This window comes from Ascaphus truei, chromosome 4 (genome assembly GCF_040206685.1).
Source record: "Ascaphus truei isolate aAscTru1 chromosome 4, aAscTru1.hap1, whole genome shotgun sequence".
Classification (NCBI taxonomy): domain Eukaryota; kingdom Metazoa; phylum Chordata; class Amphibia; order Anura; family Ascaphidae; genus Ascaphus; species Ascaphus truei.
In genome coordinates, this window is record NC_134486.1 from 166,834,260 (window position 1) to 166,854,083 (window position 19,824).

A 19,824-nucleotide genomic window follows, 5' to 3' on the forward strand; every position below is an offset into this window, starting at 1 on the left:
AAGCAGGGCATTCTGGCAGCCAAGTGGCTTGACCTTAATTAGTGAGCCTGGTTACCCCCTCTCGGAACCACAGACTTAGAAATCGCCAGCTCATATACAGTGCATAAAATATATTTATATATATACCCTTATACACCATTTTAATAAAAAATATCACAAAATTCTTCTAAGTCCCTCGGGAAGAGTGAAAGACGCGCACGTTCATTTTCAGAGCTCCTAGACCTTCCTATAAGAAGTTAGCCAAAAATTAGCTTCGAAAAACGCTTAGGTGAAGTTTCAGAGTTGCTTCTAATGTACCGAAGCTGGACTTAGACATAATTTCACTCTCACAACATTATGGCTGGTTGGAGACAGTCCGAACCACAAGTACCGGGTCCATGGTTCTGGGCGTATACTGGGGGGACGGGGGGGACTCCCATTAACCCCTGACTATACCGGGGATACGCTTATCACAATGCCTTTCTGGTCTGTGCTGAAGCAGGGCATTCTGGCAGCCAAGTGGCTTGACCTTAATTAGTGAGCCTGGTTACCCCCTCTCGGAACCACAGACTTAGAAATCGCCAGCTCATATACAGTGCATAAAATATATTTATATATATACCCTTATACACCATTTTAATAAAAAATATCACAAAATTCTTCTAAGTCCCTCGGGAAGAGTGAAAGACGCGCACGTTCATTTTCAGAGCTCCTAGACCTTCCCATAAGAAGTTAGCCAAAAAGTAGCTTCGAAAAACGCTTAGGTGAAGTTTCAGAGTTGCTTCTAATGTACCAAAGCTGGACTTAGACATAATTTCACTCTCACAACATTATGGCTGGTTGGAGACAGTCCGAACCACAAGTACCGGGTCCATGGTTCTGGGCGTATACTGGGGGGACGGGGACGACTCCCATTAACCCCTGACTATACCGGGGATACGCTTATCACAATGCCTTTCTGGTCTGTGCTGAAGCAGGGCATTCTGGCAGCCAAGTGGCTTGACCTTAATTAGTGAGCCTGGTTACCCCCTCTCGGAACCACAGACTTAGAAATCGCCAGCTCATATACAGTGCATAAAATATATTTATATATATACCCTTATACACCATTTTAATAAAAAATATCACAAAATTCTTCTAAGTCCCTCGGGAAGAGTGAAAGACGCGCACGTTCATTTTCAGAGCTCCTAGACCTTCCTATAAGAAGTTAGCCAAAAATTAGCTTCGAAAAACGCTTAGGTGAAGTTTCAGAGTTGCTTCTAATGTACCGAAGCTGGACTTAGACATAATTTCACTCTCACAACATTATGGCTGGTTGGAGACAGTCCGAACCACAAGTACCGGGTCCATGGTTCTGGGCGTATACTGGGGGGACGGGGGGGACTCCCATTAACCCCTGACTATACCGGGGATACGCTTATCACAATGCCTTTCTGGTCTGTGCTGAAGCAGGGCATTCTGGCAGCCAAGTGGCTTGACCTTAATTAGTGAGCCTGGTTACCCCCTCTCGGAACCACAGACTTAGAAATCGCCAGCTCATATACAGTGCATAAAATATATTTATATATATACCCTTATACACCATTTTAATAAAAAATATCACAAAATTCTTCTAAGTCCCTCGGGAAGAGTGAAAGACGCGCACGTTCATTTTCAGAGCTCCTAGACCTTCCCATAAGAAGTTAGCCAAAAAGTAGCTTCGAAAAACGCTTAGGTGAAGTTTCAGAGTTGCTTCTAATGTACCAAAGCTGGACTTAGACATAATTTCACTCTCACAACATTATGGCTGGTTGGAGACAGTCCGAACCACAAGTACCGGGTCCATGGTTCTGGGCGTATACTGGGGGGACGGGGACGACTCCCATTAACCCCTGACTATACCGGGGATACGCTTATCACAATGCCTTTCTGGTCTGTGCTGAAGCAGGGCATTCTGGCAGCCAAGTGGCTTGACCTTTATTAGTGAGCCTGGTTACCCCCTCTCGGAACAACAGACTTAGAAATCGCTAACTCATATACAGTGCATAAAATATTTTTATATATATACCCTTATACACCATTTTAATAAAAAATATCACAAAATTCTTCTAAGTCCCTCGGGAAGAGTGAAAGATGCGCACGTTCATTTTCAGAGCTCCTAGACCTTCCCATAAGAAGTTAGCCAAAAAGTAGCTTCGAAAAACGCTTAGGTGAAGTTTCAGAGTTGCTTCTAATGTACCAAAGCTGGACTTAGACATAATTTCACTCTCACAACATTATGGCTGGTTGGAGACAGTCCGAACCACAAGTACCGGGTCCATGGTTCTGGGCGTATACTGGGGGGACAGGGACGACTCCCATTAACCCCTGACTATACCGGGGATACGCTTATCACAATGCCTTTCTGGTCTGTGCTGAAGCAGGGCATTCTGGCAGCCAAGTGGCTTGACCTTAATTAGTGAGCCTGGTTACCCCCTCTCGGAACCACAGACTTAGAAATCGCCAGCTCATATACAGTGCATAAAATATATTTATATATATACCCTTATACACCATTTTAATAAAAAATATCACAAAATTCTTCTAAGTCCCTCGGGAAGAGTGAAAGACGCGCACGTTCATTTTCAGAGCTCCTAGACCTTCCTATAAGAAGTTAGCCAAAAAGTAGCTTCGAAAAACGCTTAGGTTAAGTTTCAGAGTTGCTTCTAATGTACCGAAGCTGGACATAGACATAATTTCACTCTCACAACATTATGGCTGGTTGGAGACAGTCCGAACCACAAGTACCGGGTCCATGGTTCTGGGCGTATACTGGGGGGACGGGGGGGACTCCCATTAACCCCTGACTATACCGGGGATACGCTTATCACAATGCCTTTCTGGTCTGTGCTGAAGCAGGGCATTCTGGCAGCCAAGTGGCTTGACCTTAATTAGTGAGCCTGGTTACCCCCTCTCGGAACCACAGACTTAGAAATCGCCAGCTCATATACAGTGCATAAAATATATTTATATATATACCCTTATACACCATTTTAATAAAAAATATCACAAAATTCTTCTAAGTCCCTCGGGAAGAGTGAAAGACGTGCACGTTCATTTTCAGAGCTCCTAGACCTTCCTATAAGAAGTTAGCCAAAAAGTAGCTTCGAAAAACGCTTAGGTTAAGTTTCAGAGTTGCTTCTAATGTACCGAAGCTGGACATAGACATAATTTCACTCTCACAACATTATGGCTGGTTGGAGACAGTCCGAACCACAAGTACCGGGTCCATGGTTCTGGGCGTATACTGGGGGGACGGGGGGGACTCCCATTAACCCCTGACTATACCGGGGATACGCTTATCACAATGCCTTTCTGGTCTGTGCTGAAGCAGGGCATTCTGGCAGCCAAGTGGCTTGACCTTAATTAGTGAGCCTGGTTACCCCCTCTCGGAACCACAGACTTAGAAATCGCCAGCTCATATACAGTGCATAAAATATATTTATATATATACCCTTATACACCATTTTAATAAAAAATATCACAAAATTCTTCTAAGTCCCTCGGGAAGAGTGAAAGACGCGCACGTTCATTTTCAGAGCTCCTAGACCTTCCCATAAGAAGTTAGCCAAAAAGTACAGTAGCTTCGAAAAACGCTTAGGTGAAGTTTCAGAGTTGCTTCTAATGTACCGAAGCTGGACTTAACATAATTTCACTCTCACAACATTATGGCTGGTTGGAGACAGTCCGAACCACAAGTACCGGGTCCATGGTTCTGGGCGTATACTGGGGGGACGGGGACGACTCCCATTAACCCCTGACTATACCGGGGATACGCTTATCACAATGCCTTTCTGGTCTGTGCTGAAGCAGGGCATTCTGGCAGCCAAGTGGCTTGACCTTAATTAGTGAGCCTGGTTACCCCCTCTCGGAACCACAGACTTAGAAATCGCCAGCTCATATACAGTGCATAAAATATATTTATATATATACCCTTATACACCATTTTAATAAAAAATATCACAAAATTCTTCTAAGTCCCTCGGGAAGAGTGAAAGACGCGCACGTTCATTTTCAGAGCTCCTAGACCTTCCCATAAGAAGTTAGCCAAAAAGTAGCTTCGAAAAACGCTTAGGTGAAGTTTCAGAGTTGCTTCTAATGTACCGAAGCTGGACTTAGACATAATTTCACTCTCACAACATTATGGCTGGTTGGAGACAGTCCGAACCACAAGTACCGGGTCCATGGTTCTGGGCGTATACTGGGAAGACGGGGACGACTCCCATTAACCCCTGACTATACCGGGGATACGCTTATCACAATGCCTTTCTGGTCTGTGCTGAAGCAGGGCATTCTGGCAGCCAAGTGGCTTGACCTTTATTAGTGAGCCTGGTTACCCCCTCTCGGAACAACAGACTTAGAAATCGCCAGCTCATATACAGTGCATAAAATATATTTAGATATATACCCTTATACACCATTTTAATAAAAAATATCACAAAATTATTCTACAGTAAGTCCCTCGGGAAGAGTGAATGACGCGCACGTTCATTTTCAGAGCTCCTAGACCTTCCTATAAGAAGTTAGCCAAAAAGTAGCTTCGAAAAACGCTTAGGTTAAGTTTCAGAGTTGCTTCTAATGTACCGAAGCTGGACTTAGACATAATGTCACTCTCACAACATTATGGCTGGTTGGAGACAGTCCGAACCACAAGTACCGGGTCCATGGTTCTGGGCGTATACTGGGGGGACGGGGGGGACTCCCATTAACCCCTGACTATACCGGGGATACGCTTATCACAATGCCTTTCTGGTCTGTGCTGAAGCAGGGCATTCTGGCAGCCAAGTGGCTTGACCTTTATTAGTGAGCCTGGTTACCCCCTCTCGGAACAACAGACTTAGAAATCGCCAGCTCATATACAGTGCATAAAATATATTTATATATATACCCTTATACACCATTTTAATAAAAAATATCACAAAATTCTTCTAAGTCCCTCGGGAAGAGTGAAAGACGCGCACGTTCATTTTCAGAGCTCGTAGACCTTCCCATAAGAAGTTAGCCAAAAAGTAGCTTCGAAAAACGCTTAGGTGAAGTTTCAGAGTTGCTTCTAATGTACCAAAGCTGGACTTAGACATAATTTCACTCTCACAACATTATGGCTGGTTGGAGACAGTCCGAACCACAAGTACCGGGTCCATGGTTCTGGGCGTATACTGGGGGGCCGGGGACGACTCCCATTAACCCCTGACTATACCGGGGATACGCTTATCACAATGCCTTTCTGGTCTGTGCTGAAGCAGGGCATTCTGGCAGCCAAGTGGCTTGACCTTAATTAGTGAGCCTGGTTACCCCCTCTCGGAACCACAGACTTAGAAATCGCCAGCTCATATACAGTGCATAAAATATATTTATATATATACCCTTATACACCATTTTAATAAAAAATATCACAAAATTCTTCTAAGTCCCTCGGGAAGAGTGAAAGACGCGCACGTTCATTTTCAGAGCTCCTAGACCTTCCTATAAGAAGTTAGCCAAAAAGTAGCTTCGAAAAACGCTTAGGTTAAGTTTCAGAGTTGCTTCTAATGTACCGAAGCTGGACATAGACATAATTTCACTCTCACAACATTATGGCTGGTTGGAGACAGTCCGAACCACAAGTACCGGGTCCATGGTTCTGGGCGTATACTGGGGGGACGGGGGGGACTCCCATTAACCCCTGACTATACCGGGGATACGCTTATCACAATGCCTTTCTGGTCTGTGCTGAAGCAGGGCATTCTGGCAGCCAAGTGGCTTGACCTTAATTAGTGAGCCTGGTTACCCCCTCTCGGAACCACAGACTTAGAAATCGCCAGCTCATATACAGTGCATAAAATATATTTATATATATACCCTTATACACCATTTTAATAAAAAATATCACAAAATTCTTCTAAGTCCCTCGGGAAGAGTGAAAGACGCGCACGTTCATTTTCAGAGCTCCTAGACCTTCCCATAAGAAGTTAGCCAAAAAGTAGCTTCGAAAAACGCTTAGGTGAAGTTTCAGAGTTGCTTCTAATGTACCGAAGCTGGACTTAACATAATTTCCCTCTCACAACATTATGGCTGGTTGGAGACAGTCCGAACCACAAGTACCGGGTCCATGGTTCTGGGCGTATACTGGGGGGACGGGGACGACTCCCATTAACCCCTGACTATACCGGGGATACGCTTATCACAATGCCTTTCTGGTCTGTGCTGAAGCAGGGCATTCTGGCAGCCAAGTGGCTTGACCTTAATTAGTGAGCCTGGTTACCCCCTCTCGGAACCACAGACTTAGAAATCGCCAGCTCATATACAGTGCATAAAATATATTTATATATATACCCTTATACACCATTTTAATAAAAAATATCACAAAATTCTTCTAAGTCCCTCGGGAAGAGTGAAAGACGCGCACGTTCATTTTCAGAGCTCCTAGACCTTCCCATAAGAAGTTAGCCAAAAAGTAGCTTCGAAAAACGCTTAGGTTAAGTTTCAGAGTTGCTTCTAATGTACCGAAGCTGGACTTAACATAATTTCACTCTCACAACATTATGGCTGGTTGGAGACAGTCCGAACCACAAGTACCGGGTCCATGGTTCTGGGCGTATACTGGGGGGACGGGGACGACTCCCATTAACCCCTGACTATACCGGGGATACGCTTATCACAATGCCTTTCTGGTCTGTGCTGAAGCAGGGCATTCTGGCAGCCAAGTGGCTTGACCTTAATGAGTGAGCCTGGTTACCCCCTCTCGGAACCACAGACTTAGAAATCGCCAGCTCATATACAGTGCATAAAATATATTTATATATATATACCCTTATACACCATTTTAATAAAAAATATCACAAAATTCTTCTAAGTCCCTCGGGAAGAGTGAAAGACGCGCACGTTCATTTTCAGAGCTCCTAGACCTTCCTATAAGAAGTTAGCCAAAACGTAGCTTCGAAAAACGCTTAGGTTAAGTTTCAGAGTTGCTTCTAATGTACCGAAGCTGGACTTAGACATAATTTCACTCTCACAACATTATGGCTGGTTGGAGACAGTCCGAACCACAAGTACCGGGTCCATGGTTCTGGGCGTATACTGGGGGGACGGGGACGACTCCCATTAACCCCTGACTATACCGGGGATACGCTTATCACAATGCCTTTCTGGTCTGTGCTGAAGCAGGGCATTCTGGCAGCCAAGTGGCTTGACCTTAATTAGTGAGCCTGGTTACCCCCTCTCGGAACCACAGACTTAGAAATCGCCAGCTCATATACAGTGCATAAAATATATTTATATATATACCCTTATACACCATTTTAATAAAAAATATCACAAAATTCTTCTAAGTCCCTCGGGAAGAGTGAAAGACGCGCACGTTCATTTTCAAAGCTCCTAGACCTTCCTATAAGAAGTTAGCCAAAAAGTAGCTTCGAAAAACGCTTAGGTTAAGTTTCAGAGTTGCTTCTAATGTACCGAAGCTGGACTTAGACATAATGTCACTCTCACAACATTATGGCTGGTTGGAGACAGTCCGAACCACAAGTACCGGGTCCATGGTTCTGGGCGTATACTGGGGGGACGGGGACGACTCCCATTAACCCCTGACTATACCGGGGATACGCTTATCACAATGCCTTTCTGGTCTGTGCTGAAGCAGGGCATTCTGGCAGCCAAGTGGCTTGACCTTAATGAGTGAGCCTGGTTACCCCCTCTCGGAACCACAGACTTAGAAATCGCCAGCTCATATACAGTGCATAAAATATATTTATATATATATACCCTTATACACCATTTTAATAAAAAATATCACAAAATTCTTCTAAGTCCCTCGGGAAGAGTGAAAGACGCGCACGTTCATTTTCAGAGCTCCTAGACCTTCCTATAAGAAGTTAGCCAAAACGTAGCTTCGAAAAACGCTTAGGTTAAGTTTCAGAGTTGCTTCTAATGTACCGAAGCTGGACTTAGACATAATTTCACTCTCACAACATTATGGCTGGTTGGAGACAGTCCGAACCACAAGTACCGGGTCCATGGTTCTGGGCGTATACTGGGGGGACGGGGACGACTCCCATTAACCCCTGACTATACCGGGGATACGCTTATCACAATGCCTTTCTGGTCTGTGCTGAAGCAGGGCATTCTGGCAGCCAAGTGGCTTGACCTTAATTAGTGAGCCTGGTTACCCCCTCTCGGAACCACAGACTTAGAAATCGCCAGCTCATATACAGTGCATAAAATATATTTATATATATACCCTTATACACCATTTTAATAAAAAATATCACAAAATTCTTCTAAGTCCCTCGGGAAGAGTGAAAGACGCGCACGTTCATTTTCAAAGCTCCTAGACCTTCCTATAAGAAGTTAGCCAAAAAGTAGCTTCGAAAAACGCTTAGGTTAAGTTTCAGAGTTGCTTCTAATGTACCGAAGCTGGACTTAGACATAATGTCACTCTCACAACATTATGGCTGGTTGGAGACAGTCCGAACCACAAGTACCGGGTCCATGGTTCTGGGCGTATACTGGGGGGACGGGGGGAACTCCCATTAACCCCTGACTATACCGGGGATACGCTTATCACAATGCCTTTCTGGTCTGTGCTGAAGCAGGGCATTCTGGCAGCCAAGTGGCTTGACCTTAATTAGTGAGCCTGGTTACCCCCTCTCGGAACCACAGACTTAGAAATCGCCAGCTCATATACAGTGCATAAAATATATTTATATATATACCCTTATACACCATTTTAATAAAAAATATCACAAAATTCTTCTAAGTCCCTCGGGAAGAGTGAAAGACGCGCACGTTCATTTTCAGAGCTCCTAGACCTTCCCATAAGAAGTTAGCCAAAAAGTAGCTTCGAAAAACGCTTAGGTGAAGTTTCAGAGTTGCTTCTAATGTACCGAAGCTGGACTTAACATAATTTCCCTCTCACAACATTATGGCTGGTTGGAGACAGTCCGAACCACAAGTACCGGGTCCATGGTTCTGGGCGTATACTGGGGGGACGGGGACGACTCCCATTAACCCCTGACTATACCGGGGATACGCTTATCACAATGCCTTTCTGGTCTGTGCTGAAGCAGGGCATTCTGGCAGCCAAGTGGCTTGACCTTAATTAGTGAGCCTGGTTACCCCCTCTCGGAACCACAGACTTAGAAATCGCCAGCTCATATACAGTGCATAAAATATATTTATATATATACCCTTATACACCATTTTAATAAAAAATATCACAAAATTCTTCTAAGTCCCTCGGGAAGAGTGAAAGACGCGCACGTTCATTTTCAGAGCTCCTAGACCTTCCCATAAGAAGTTAGCCAAAAAGTAGCTTCGAAAAACGCTTAGGTTAAGTTTCAGAGTTGCTTCTAATGTACCGAAGCTGGACTTAACATAATTTCACTCTCACAACATTATGGCTGGTTGGAGACAGTCCGAACCACAAGTACCGGGTCCATGGTTCTGGGCGTATACTGGGGGGACGGGGACGACTCCCATTAACCCCTGACTATACCGGGGATACGCTTATCACAATGCCTTTCTGGTCTGTGCTGAAGCAGGGCATTCTGGCAGCCAAGTGGCTTGACCTTAATGAGTGAGCCTGGTTACCCCCTCTCGGAACCACAGACTTAGAAATCGCCAGCTCATATACAGTGCATAAAATATATTTATATATATATACCCTTATACACCATTTTAATAAAAAATATCACAAAATTCTTCTAAGTCCCTCGGGAAGAGTGAAAGACGCGCACGTTCATTTTCAGAGCTCCTAGACCTTCCTATAAGAAGTTAGCCAAAAAGTAGCTTCGAAAAACGCTTAGGTTAAGTTTCAGAGTTGCTTCTAATGTACCGAAGCTGGACTTAGACATAATTTCACTCTCACAACATTATGGCTGGTTGGAGACAGTCCGAACCACAAGTACCGGGTCCATGGTTCTGGGCGTATACTGGGGGGACGGGGACGACTCCCATTAACCCCTGACTATACCGGGGATACGCTTATCACAATGCCTTTCTGGTCTGTGCTGAAGCAGGGCATTCTGGCAGCCAAGTGGCTTGACCTTAATTAGTGAGCCTGGTTACCCCCTCTCGGAACCACAGACTTAGAAATCGCCAGCTCATATACAGTGCATAAAATATATTTATATATATACCCTTATACACCATTTTAATAAAAAATATCACAAAATTCTTCTAAGTCCCTCGGGAAGAGTGAAAAACGCGCACGTTCATTTTCAAAGCTCCTAGACCTTCCTATAAGAAGTTAGCCAAAAAGTAGCTTCGAAAAACGCTTAGGTTAAGTTTCAGAGTTGCTTCTAATGTACCGAAGCTGGACTTAGACATAATGTCACTCTCACAACATTATGGCTGGTTGGAGACAGTCCGAACCACAAGTACCGGGTCCATGGTTCTGGGCGTATACTGGGGGGACGGGGGGGACTCCCATTAACCCCTGACTATACCGGGGATACGCTTATCACAATGCCTTTCTGGTCTGTGCTGAAGCAGGGCATTCTGGCAGCCAAGTGGCTTGACCTTAATTAGTGAGCCTGGTTACCCCCTCTCGGAACCACAGACTTAGAAATCGCCAGCTCATATACAGTGCATAAAATATATTTATATATATACCCTTATACACCATTTTAATAAAAAATATCACAAAATTCTTCTAAGTCCCTCGGGAAGAGTGAAAGACGCGCACGTTCATTTTCAGAGCTCCTAGACCTTCCCATAAGAAGTTAGCCAAAAAGTAGCTTCGAAAAACGCTTAGGTGAAGTTTCAGAGTTGCTTCTAATGTACCGAAGCTGGACTTAACATAATTTCCCTCTCACAACATTATGGCTGGTTGGAGACAGTCCGAACCACAAGTACCGGGTCCATGGTTCTGGGCGTATACTGGGGGGACGGGGACGACTCCCATTAACCCCTGACTATACCGGGGATACGCTTATCACAATGCCTTTCTGGTCTGTGCTGAAGCAGGGCATTCTGGCAGCCAAGTGGCTTGACCTTAATTAGTGAGCCTGGTTACCCCCTCTCGGAACCACAGACTTAGAAATCGCCAGCTCATATACAGTGCATAAAATATATTTATATATATACCCTTATACACCATTTTAATAAAAAATATCACAAAATTCTTCTAAGTCCCTCGGGAAGAGTGAAAGACGCGCACGTTCATTTTCAGAGCTCCTAGACCTTCCCATAAGAAGTTAGCCAAAAAGTAGCTTCGAAAAACGCTTAGGTTAAGTTTCAGAGTTGCTTCTAATGTACCGAAGCTGGACTTAACATAATTTCACTCTCACAACATTATGGCTGGTTGGAGACAGTCCGAACCACAAGTACCGGGTCCATGGTTCTGGGCGTATACTGGGGGGACGGGGACGACTCCCATTAACCCCTGACTATACCGGGGATACGCTTATCACAATGCCTTTCTGGTCTGTGCTGAAGCAGGGCATTCTGGCAGCCAAGTGGCTTGACCTTAATGAGTGAGCCTGGTTACACCCTCTCGGAACCACAGACTTAGAAATCGCCAGCTCATATACAGTGCATAAAATATATTTATATATATATACCCTTATACACCATTTTAATAAAAAATATCACAAAATTCTTCTAAGTCCCTCGGGAAGAGTGAAAGACGCGCACGTTCATTTTCAGAGCTCCTAGACCTTCCTATAAGAAGTTAGCCAAAACGTAGCTTCGAAAAACGCTTAGGTTAAGTTTCAGAGTTGCTTCTAATGTACCGAAGCTGGACTTAGACATAATTTCACTCTCACAACATTATGGCTGGTTGGAGACAGTCCGAACCACAAGTACCGGGTCCATGGTTCTGGGCGTATACTGGGGGGACGGGGACGACTCCCATTAACCCCTGACTATACCGGGGATACGCTTATCACAATGCCTTTCTGGTCTGTGCTGAAGCAGGGCATTCTGGCAGCCAAGTGGCTTGACCTTAATTAGTGAGCCTGGTTACCCCCTCTCGGAACCACAGACTTAGAAATCGCCAGCTCATATACAGTGCATAAAATATATTTATATATATACCCTTATACACCATTTTAATAAAAAATATCACAAAATTCTTCTAAGTCCCTCGGGAAGAGTGAAAGACGCGCACGTTCATTTTCAAAGCTCCTAGACCTTCCTATAAGAAGTTAGCCAAAAAGTAGCTTCGAAAAACGCTTAGGTTAAGTTTCAGAGTTGCTTCTAATGTACCGAAGCTGGACTTAGACATAATGTCACTCTCACAACATTATGGCTGGTTGGAGACAGTCCGAACCACAAGTACCGGGTCCATGGTTCTGGGCGTATACTGGGGGGACGGGGGGGACTCCCATTAACCCCTGACTATACCGGGGATACGCTTATCACAATGCCTTTCTGGTCTGTGCTGAAGCAGGGCATTCTGGCAGCCAAGTGGCTTGACCTTTATTAGTGAGCCTGGTTACCCCCTCTCGGAACAACAGACTTAGAAATCGCCAGCTCATATACAGTGCATAAAATATATTTATATATATACCCTTATACACCATTTTAATAAAAAATATCACAAAATTCTTCTAAGTCCCTCGGGAAGAGTGAAAGACGCGCACGTTCATTTTCAGAGCTCCTAGACCTTCCTATAAGAAGTTAGCCAAAAAGTAGCTTCGAAAAACGCTTAGGTTAAGTTTCAGAGTTGCTTCTAATGTACCGAAGCTGGACTTAGACATAATTTCACTCTCACAACATTATGGCTGGTTGGAGACAGTCCGAACCACAAGTACCGGGTCCATGGTTCTGGGCGTATACTGGGGGGACGGGGACGACTCCCATTAACCCCTGACTATACCGGGGATACGCTTATCACAATGCCTTTCTGGTCTGTGCTGAAGCAGGGCATTCTGGCAGCCAAGTGGCTTGACCTTAATTAGTGAGCCTGGTTACCCCCTCTCGGAACCACAGACTTAGAAATCGCCAGCTCATATACAGTGCATAAAATATATTTATATATATACCCTTATACACCATTTTAATAAAAAATATCACAAAATTCTTCTAAGTCCCTCGGGAAGAGTGAAAGACGCGCACGTTCATTTTCAGAGCTCCTAGACCTTCCCATAAGAAGTTAGCCAAAAAGTAGCTTCGAAAAACGCTTAGGTGAAGTTTCAGAGTTGCTTCTAATGTACCAAAGCTGGACTTAGATATAATTTCACTCTCACAACATTATGGCTGGTTGGAGACAGTCCGAACCACAAGTACCGGGTCCATGGTTCTGGGCGTATACTGGGGGGCCGGGGACGACTCCCATTAACCCCTGACTATACCGGGGATACGCTTATCACAATGCCTTTCTGGTCTGTGCTGAAGCAGGGCATTCTGGCAGCCAAGTGGCTTGACCTTAATTAGTGAGCCTGGTTACCCCCTCTCGGAACCACAGACTTAGAAATCGCCAGCTCATATACAGTGCATAAAATATATTTATATATATACCCTTATACACCATTTTAATAAAAAATATCACAAAATTCTTCTAAGTCCCTCGGGAAGAGTGAAAGACGCGCACGTTCATTTTCAGAGCTCCTAGACCTTCCCATAAGAAGTTAGCCAAAAAGTAGCTTCGAAAAACGCTTAGGTGAAGTTTCAGAGTTGCTTCTAATGTACCGAAGCTGGACTTAACATAATTTCCCTCTCACAACATTATGGCTGGTTGGAGACAGTCCGAACCACAAGTACCGGGTCCATGGTTCTGGGCGTATACTGGGGGGACGGGGACGACTCCCATTAACCCCTGACTATACCGGGGATACGCTTATCACAATGCCTTTCTGGTCTGTGCTGAAGCAGGGCATTCTGGCAGCCAAGTGGCTTGACCTTAATTAGTGAGCCTGGTTACCCCCTCTCGGAACCACAGACTTAGAAATCGCCAGCTCATATACAGTGCATAAAATATATTTATATATATACCCTTATACACCATTTTAATAAAAAATATCACAAAATTCTTCTAAGTCCCTCGGGAAGAGTGAAAGACGCGTACGTTCATTTTCAGAGCTCCTAGACCTTCCCATAAGAAGTTAGCCAAAAAGTAGCTTCGAAAAACGCTTAGGTTAAGTTTCAGAGTTGCTTCTAATGTACCGAAGCTGGACTTAACATAATTTCACTCTCACAACATTATGGCTGGTTGGAGACAGTCCGAACCACAAGTACCGGGTCCATGGTTCTGGGCGTATACTGGGGGGACGGGGACGACTCCCATTAACCCCTGACTATACCGGGGATACGCTTATCACAATGCCTTTCTGGTCTGTGCTGAAGCAGGGCATTCTGGCAGCCAAGTGGCTTGACCTTAATGAGTGAGCCTGGTTACACCCTCTCGGAACCACAGACTTAGAAATCGCCAGCTCATATACAGTGCATAAAATATATTTATATATATATACCCTTATACACCATTTTAATAAAAAATATCACAAAATTCTTCTAAGTCCCTCGGGAAGAGTGAAAGACGCGCACGTTCATTTTCAGAGCTCCTAGACCTTCCTATAAGAAGTTAGCCAAAACGTAGCTTCGAAAAACGCTTAGGTTAAGTTTCAGAGTTGCTTCTAATGTACCGAAGCTGGACTTAGACATAATTTCACTCTCACAACATTATGGCTGGTTGGAGACAGTCCGAACCACAAGTACCGGGTCCATGGTTCTGGGCGTATACTGGGGGGACGGGGACGACTCCCATTAACCCCTGACTATACCGGGGATACGCTTATCACAATGCCTTTCTGGTCTGTGCTGAAGCAGGGCATTCTGGCAGCCAAGTGGCTTGACCTTAATTAGTGAGCCTGGTTACCCCCTCTCGGAACCACAGACTTAGAAATCGCCAGCTCATATACAGTGCATAAAATATATTTATATATATACCCTTATACACCATTTTAATAAAAAATATCACAAAATTCTTCTAAGTCCCTCGGGAAGAGTGAAAGACGCGCACGTTCATTTTCAAAGCTCCTAGACCTTCCTATAAGAAGTTAGCCAAAAAGTAGCTTCGAAAAACGCTTAGGTTAAGTTTCAGAGTTGCTTCTAATGTACCGAAGCTGGACTTAGACATAATGTCACTCTCACAACATTATGGCTGGTTGGAGACAGTCCGAACCACAAGTACCGGGTCCATGGTTCTGGGCGTATACTGGGGGGACGGGGGGGACTCCCATTAACCCCTGACTATACCGGGGATACGCTTATCACAATGCCTTTCTGGTCTGTGCTGAAGCAGGGCATTCTGGCAGCCAAGTGGCTTGACCTTTATTAGTGAGCCTGGTTACCCCCTCTCGGAACAACAGACTTAGAAATCGCCAGCTCATATACAGTGCATAAAATATATTTATATATATACCCTTATACACCATTTTAATAAAAAATATCACAAAATTCTTCTAAGTCCCTCGGGAAGAGTGAAAGACGCGCACGTTCATTTTCAGAGCTCCTAGACCTTCCTATAAGAAGTTAGCCAAAAAGTAGCTTCGAAAAACGCTTAGGTTAAGTTTCAGAGTTGCTTCTAATGTACCGAAGCTGGACTTAGACATAATTTCACTCTCACAACATTATGGCTGGTTGGAGACAGTCCGAACCACAAGTACCGGGTCCATGGTTCTGGGCGTATACTGGGGGGACGGGGACGACTCCCATTAACCCCTGACTATACCGGGGATACGCTTATCACAATGCCTTTCTGGTCTGTGCTGAAGCAGGGCATTCTGGCAGCCAAGTGGCTTGACCTTAATTAGTGAGCCTGGTTACCCCCTCTCGGAACCACAGACTTAGAAATCGCCAGCTCATATACAGTGCATAAAATATATTTATATATATACCCTTATACACCATTTTAATAAAAAATATCACAAAATTCTTCTAAGTCCCTCGGGAAGAGTGAAAGACGCGCACGTTCATTTTCAGAGCTCCTAGACCTTCCCATAAGAAGTTAGCCAAAAAGTAGCTTCGAAAAACGCTTAGGTGAAGTTTCAGAGTTGCTTCTAATGTACCAAAGCTGGACTTAGATATAATTTCACTCTCACAACATTATGGCTGGTTGGAGACAGTCCGAACCACAAGTACCGGGTCCATGGTTCTGGGCGTATACTGGGGGGCCGGGGACGACTCCCATTAACCCCTGACTATACCGGGGATACGCTTATCACAATGCCTTTCTGGTCTGTGCTGAAGCAGGGCATTCTGGCAGCCAAGTGGCTTGACCTTAATTAGTGAGCCTGGTTACCCCCTCTCGGAACCACAGACTTAGAAATCGCCAGCTCATATACAGTGCATAAAATATATTTATATATATACCCTTATACACCATTTTAATAAAAAATATCACAAAATTCTTCTAAGTCCCTCGGGAAGAGTGAAAGACGCGCACGTTCATTTTCAAAGCTCCTACATCTTCCTATAAGAAGTTAGCCAAAAAGTAGCTTCGAAAAACGCTTAGGTTAAGTTTCAGAGTTGCTTCTAATGTACCAAAGCTGGACTTAGACATAATTTCACTCTCACCACATTATGGCTGGTTGGAGACAGTCCGAACCACAAGTACCGGGTCCATGGTTCTGGGCGTATACTGGGGGGACGGGGACGACTCCCATTAACCCCTGACTATACCGGGGATACGCTTATCACAATGCCTTTCTGGTCTGTGCTGAAGCAGGGCATTCTTGCAGCCAAGTGGCTTGACCTTTATTAGTGAGCCTGGTTACCCCCTCTCGGAACCACAGACTTAGAAATCGCCAGCTCATATACAGTGCATAAAATATATTTATATATATACCCTTATACACCATTTTAATAAAAAATATCACAAAATTCTTCTAAGTCCCTCGGGAAGAGTGAAAGACGCGCACGTTCATTTTCAGAGCTCCTAGACCTTCCCATAAGAAGTTAGCCAAAAAGTAGCTTCGAAAAACGCTTAGGTTAAGTTTCAGAGTTGCTTCTAATGTACCGAAGCTGGACTTAACATAATTTCACTCTCACAACATTATGGCTGGTTGGAGACAGTCCGAACCACAAGTACCGGGTCCATGGTTCTGGGCGTATACTGGGGGGACGGGGACGACTCCCATTAACCACTGACTATACCGGGGATACGCTTATCACAATGCCTTTCTGGTCTGTGCTGAAGCAGGGCATTCTGGCAGCCAAGTGGCTTGACCTTTATTAGTGAGCCTGGTTACCCCCTCTCGGAACAACAGACTTAGAAATCGCCAGCTCATATACAGTGCATAAAATATATTTATATATATACCCTTATACACCATTTTAATAAAAAATATCACAAAATTCTTCTAAGTCCCTCGGGAAGAGTGAAAGACGCGCACGTTCATTTTCAGAGCTCCTAGACCTTCCTATAAGAAGTTAGCCAAAAAGTAGCTTCGAAAAACGCTTAGGTTAAGTTTCAGAGTTGCTTCTAATGTACCGAAGCTGGACTTAGACATAATTTCACTCTCACAACATTATGGCTGGTTGGAGACAGTCCGAACCACAAGTACCGGGTCCATGGTTCTGGGCGTATACTGGGGGGACGGGGGGGACTCCCATTAACCCCTGACTATACCGGGGATACGCTTATCACAATGCCTTTCTGGTCTGTGCTGAAGCAGGGCATTCTGGCAGCCAAGTGGCTTGACCTTAATTAGTGAGCCTGGTTACCCCCTCTCGGAACCACAGACTTAGAAATCGCCAGCTCATATACAGTGCATAAAATATATTTATATATATACCCTTATACACCATTTTAATAAAAAATATCACAAAATTCTTCTAAGTCCCTCGGGAAGAGTGAAAGACGCGCACGTCCATTTTCAGAGCTCCTAGACCTTCCCATAAGAAGTTAGCCAAAAAGTAGCTTCGAAAAACGCTTAGGTGAAGTTTCAGAGTTGCTTCTAATGTACCAAAGCTGGACTTAGACATAATTTCACTCTCACAACATTATGGCTGGTTGGAGACAGTCCGAACCACAAGTACCGGGTCCATGGTTCTGGGCGTATACTGGGGGGACAGGGACGACTCCCATTAACCCCTGACTATACCGGGGATACGCTTATCACAATGCCTTTCTGGTCTGTGCTGAAGCAGGGCATTCTGGCAGCCAAGTACCTTGACCTTTATTAGTGAGCCTGGTTACCCCCTCTCGGAACAACAGACTTAGAAATCGCCAGCTCATATACAGTGCTTAAAATATATTTATATATATACCCTTATACACCATTTTAATAAAAAATATCACAAAATTCTTCTAAGTCCCTCGGGAAGAGTGAAAGACGCGCACGTTCATTTTCAGAGCTCCTAGACCTTCCTATAAGAAGTTAGCCAAAAAGTAGCTTCGAAAAACGCTTAGGTTAAGTTTCAGAGTTGCTTCTAATGTACCGAAGCTGGACTTAGACATAATTTCACTCTCACAACATTATGGCTGGTTGGAGACAGTCCGAACCACAAGTACCGGGTCCATGGTTCTGGGCGTATACTGGGGGGCCGGGGACGACTCCCATTAACCCCTGACTATACCGGGGATACGCTTATCACAATGCCTTTCTGGTCTGTGCTGAAGCAGGGCATTCTGGCAGCCAAGTGGCTTGACCTTAATTAGTGAGCCTGGTTACCCCCTCTCGGAACCACAGACTTAGAAATCGCCAGCTCATATACAGTGCATAAAATATATTTATATATATACCCTTATACACCATTTTAATAAAAAATATCACAAAATTCTTCTAAGTCCCTCGGGAAGAGTGAAAGACGCGCACGTTCATTTTCAGAGCTCCTAGACCTTCCTATAAGAAGTTAGCCAAAAAGTAGCTTCGAAAAACGCTTAGGTTAAGTTTCAGAGTTGCTTCTAATGTACCGAAGCTGGACTTAGACATAATTTCACTCTCACAACATTATGGCTGGTTGGAGACAGTCCGAACCACAAGTACCGGGTCCATGGTTCTGGGCGTATACTGGGGGGACGGGGACGACTCCCATTAACCCCTGACTATACCGTGGATACGCTTATCACAATGCCTTTCCGGTCTGTGCTGAAGCAGGGCATTCTGGCAGCCAAGTGGCTTGACCTTAATTAGTGAGCCTGGTTACCCCCTCTCGGAACCACAGACTTAGAAATCGCCAGCTCATATACAGTGCATAAAATATATTTATATATATACCCTTATACACCATTTTAATAAAAAATATCACAAAATTCTTCTAAGTCCCTCGGGAAGAGTGAAAGACGCGCACGTTCATTTTCAGAGCTCCTAGACCTTCCCATAAGAAGTTAGCCAAAAAGTAGCTTCGAAAAACGCTTAGGTGAAGTTTCAGAGTTGCTTCTAATGTACCAAAGCTGGACTTAGACATAATTTCACTCTCACAACATTATGGCTGGTTGGAGACAGTCCGAACCACAAGTGCCGGGTCCATGGTTCTGGGCGTATACTGGGGGGACAGGGACGACTCCCATTAACCCCTGACTATACCGGGGATACGCTTATCACAATGCCTTTCTGGTCTGTGCTGAAGCAGGGCATTCTGGCAGCCAAGTACCTTGACCTTTATTAGTGAGCCTGGTTACCCCCTCTCGGAACAACAGACTTAGAAATCGCCAGCTCATGTACAGTGCATAAAATATATTTATATATATACCCTTATACACCATTTTAATAAAAAATATCACAAAATTCTTCTACTGTAAGTCCCTCGGGAAGAGTGAAAGACGCGCACGTTCATTTTCAGAGCTCCTAGACCTTCCTATAAGAAGTTAGCCAAAAAGTAGCTTCGAAAAACGCTTAGGTTAAGTTTCAGAGTTGCTTCTAATGTACCGAAGCTGGACTTAGACATAATTTCACTCTCACAACA